The following is a 3,835-nucleotide window of genomic DNA, read 5'->3' as shown; positions in this document are numbered from 1 at the left end:
TTTGTTGTTTTGGCGCATTGACTCAGGGATTTATAAGATATATACCCTAGCTAGGATAAACATCACAAAAAATAAATTGCATCATAAACTTACACTAACAACAAAAATTATACAAGCTAATAAAATTAAGGAACTAAAAAAACAATAAAATGTCAGAACAACAACAAAATACATTGCAGATGAGGTGAAGTTTACTCTCATCTAAGGTGTCTTTTCAGAGAACAGAATAATTTTCATGCCCTAGTTCCAAAATTCCAAAGAAGTGTTTATATAGAGACACAATGTTATTGGATTGTTAGGTATTGGATGTTCAAAGTTACAATGTTTAGGAGAAAACAAAACAGAAGAAAGGATTTTTTGTTTTTGTGTTTTTGTGAATGTGAAAGATCAAGTGTCACATGATATGATACTAGTTACAAGTGTGAATAATTAATAATATATAATTATGTTCAATTAAGACCTTGATTCAAATTCTCTCTAATTGATAGATTTATTTATAACCGTTTTGTTAGTTTCTTCTTATACTCTCATTTTATATGCCTTCAAGCCAATGAAGAGGGTAAACTATTCACATAACTGAAAATTTTAGTACATGTCCATTATAATACAAAAAAAATAATATTTTAACTACCTGTCCATTAGATTAGACGATGATGATATTATAAACTCTCATGTCCAACACAATGACATACCCTTTTATGGTAGTCAATCCTTCGCGATGAGACTACAATGGGAGAGATTGCAAAATAGGATTTCGACAGTGATGATGAGCGGGTGATAGAGTTGAGAGGGAGAGATAGTGATAAGGAATTTACATTTTTCAGTAGTTTAAAGAGATCATTGATACAACTAGTAGTTTGAGGAACATTAACAATGTGATAATAGTTTGAGGAAGTTACGTGAAATTTAGGTAAATTAGAGACCTACGTGCACCATTGTTAAAGGCCAATATTAAATGCAATTATAATTAAATTAGATGGTATTTATAAAGAAATTAGGATGCGATCAAATTGGCAATATAGACCAAATAAAATTAGAAATTGACGACAGAATTTTTTTAATAAATAAATAAATCACTGGTTAATATGAAAATTATTCTACATCTTCCCCCTCCGTGTGATCCTTTTGTATTGCATATAAAAAAAAATAAAAAAATAAAAAAAATATTCCAACATATACTTTCGCCCCTGTCGTCATGGCTTGCTGCCGTCTGCTCAATTTCAGCGGGTCTCACTGAGCGAAGCCAAAGTCAGTAGAAGACGCAACTCCGCTGCCCATCACCGCCTGGTAATCTCCTCCCTACTACTTCTCCTCTCTCCCTTTTCTTCCCCTCAAACCAAACCTCCCACAATCATCTCTTAATAAGAAAAGTCCCTCCATTTGCCTATGAGGAGGCTCTGTAAACATTTATGTGCTGTTAGAGTCAGAGCTAGAAACCCTCCTTTCCATTTCTCATTCTGTAGTTTTAATATAAACCCACCCATTGCACCCACAAGTCGTGTTCCCAACTTTATTGTCTCTGCGTCATTACTACAAACACCTTGTTTGGGTTCAGTCAAACTGTCATTTTGTTTGAATCCCATTGCCGCATTCAAGGTCGCTGCGCGGCCCTTTTGTTCAGAAAGTGTCCCACTGTGCCCAACTGTTGATTATAGTGTGAAAGATGTTGAGAAAAAGGATAAACGTTTAGAAAGTGGTGCTGATAAGTTGTACAATGCTGTTATTGATAACTCTAATCCATATGATAATATGGAGAAGGCTCTTGAGCAAGTTGGTTTAGAATTGACAACTGAATTAGTAGTTGAGGTTCTTCACAGGCTTCGGTTTGAGGAGAAAATAGCGTTTAGATTCTTTACTTGGGCGGGGAATCCAGAAAACTATGACCACGAGCCTCAGGCGTATAATGAGATGATTGACATGCTGTCTGGTACAAAGTACAAGGTGAAGCAGTTTCGGATAGTTTGCGATTTACTGGATTACATGAAGTGGCGTGAAAAGAGTACGGTTCCTATTGAGGTTCTGTTGAAAATTCTGAGACAGTACACCGAAAAGCATCTGACCCATTTGCATAAATTTGCCCAGAAGAAGAGAATAAGGGTGAAGATGTAGCCGGAGATCAATGCCTTTAACTTGATGTTGGATGCTTTGTGCAAGTGCAGTCTGGTCCAGGATGCTGAAACCATGTTTAAGAGGGTGAAGAACAAGGTTAAGCCTAATGCTGGTACGTTTAACATATTGTTTTTTGGGTGGTGTAGAGTTAGAAACCCGACTCGAGGAATGAGGATACTGGAGGAAATGATTGAATTGGGTCATACGCCTGATAATTTTATGTACAATACTGCTATTGACACCTTTTGCAGAGCAGGGATGGTGACAGAAGCAGCTGAACTCTTTGAGTTCATGAGAACGAAAGGTTCTACGATTTCTTCACCTACTGCTAAAACTTATTCAGTCATGATATTGGGTCTCGTCCAGAATGATAGAATGGAGGAATGCTTCAAACTTTTGGGGCACATGATAAACAGTGGTTTCCTTCCCGATGTTTCGACATACAAGGATCTGATTGAAGGGATGTGTTTGGCCGGCAAGATTGAGGAAGCTTACAAGTTCTTAGAAGAGATGGGAAATAAACGTTACCCGCCTGATATCGTCACGTATAACTGTTTTCTCAAGGTCCTTTGTCACAATAAAAAGAGTGATGAAGCGCTTAGGCGTTATGGGAGAATGCTTGAGATGGGTTGTGTGCCTAGTGTGCAGACATATAATATGCTGATTTCAATGTTTTTTGAGATGGCAGATCCTGATGGGGCAATCAAGGCATGGAATGAGATGGATAAGAGGGGCTGTGCACAGGACGCTGGTACTTATTGCTTGATGATTGATGGGCTTTTTTGTTGCAACAAGGTTCAAGATGCTTGTTTGCTTTTGGATGACGTGGTAAACAAGGGAATGAAATTGCCATATTGGACGTTTGATTCATTTTTTATGCAGCTTTCTGTCATTGGTGATCTTCGTGCTATCCTTTGGCTTTCAGAGCATATGAGAACGTTCTACAATCCTGCTATGGCAAGACGTATTGCACTGAACCAGAAGCGGAGGAGCATGAGCTTGAGAGGGAAGTAATAGGATTTAAAATAAGTCGTCTACCATTTCTGCAGTGTCTTTGTGTATTGAGCTCATTTTCACAATGCTAGTGCCACCTCTTAGGAAAATATAGGTGTGAAGCAGTAATGAATCCTCATTTGTATTATAGAAGAATTCTTGGCTGCTATTGAGCTATGGATTTTGAAAAGCTGTCTCCAGTGAGCTCTAACCCTGCAATAAACGATTGACTGCCTCATCATGCCGAATGGTTTTATTGCTGGAGGTGTTATTCTGGCCTAACTGCCTGTGATCTTATCTTGTATTCTCTCAAAATTGGTAATTCCCTTAAAGTTCTATTATAGTTTAGAGATTGTGTTGAGAGTGGTTTAAACGTTATATTGACAGATCCTGGTCTGCAATTCTGGTTTAGGAGGCAAGGTGTCAGCAAGGAGAGATAAGCCAATCATGTGTTTCTAGCTGGGGCATTTTGTCTTCCGAGGAAGGCTTCATTGACTACATCAGCACATGAAGAAGTAATCCATTATTTCAGGATCCTGGAAACTCTTCATCATTGTTTATCGAATTCCTGTTAACAATTTGTTTGTGTTTTTATTTATTTATTTATTTATTATTATTATTTTTTTAACTTTAGAGATCTCACGCCTCATTATGTTGTCCTGAATCGAGTTTAAATATCCAATTTCCTTCTGGATCATTTTTCTGCTGTTCTTTTCATTTTCTCATCAATTTC

At 37.3% G+C, this 3,835-nt stretch overlaps 1 pseudogene; it reads left to right on the top strand.

Annotated features, from left to right (window-relative positions):
- Nucleotides 1–1,254: 1,254 nt before the first annotated feature.
- LOC132185713 (pentatricopeptide repeat-containing protein At1g73400, mitochondrial-like) lies at nt 1,255–3,628 on the top strand (annotated as a pseudogene).
- The last annotated feature ends 207 nt before the right edge of the window (nt 3,629–3,835 follow it).

The sequence above is a fragment of the Corylus avellana genome, chromosome ca6 (genome assembly GCF_901000735.1).
Source record: "Corylus avellana chromosome ca6, CavTom2PMs-1.0".
In the NCBI taxonomy this organism is placed as follows: domain Eukaryota; kingdom Viridiplantae; phylum Streptophyta; class Magnoliopsida; order Fagales; family Betulaceae; genus Corylus; species Corylus avellana.
This window is presented reverse-complemented; position numbering and strand designations above follow the sequence as displayed.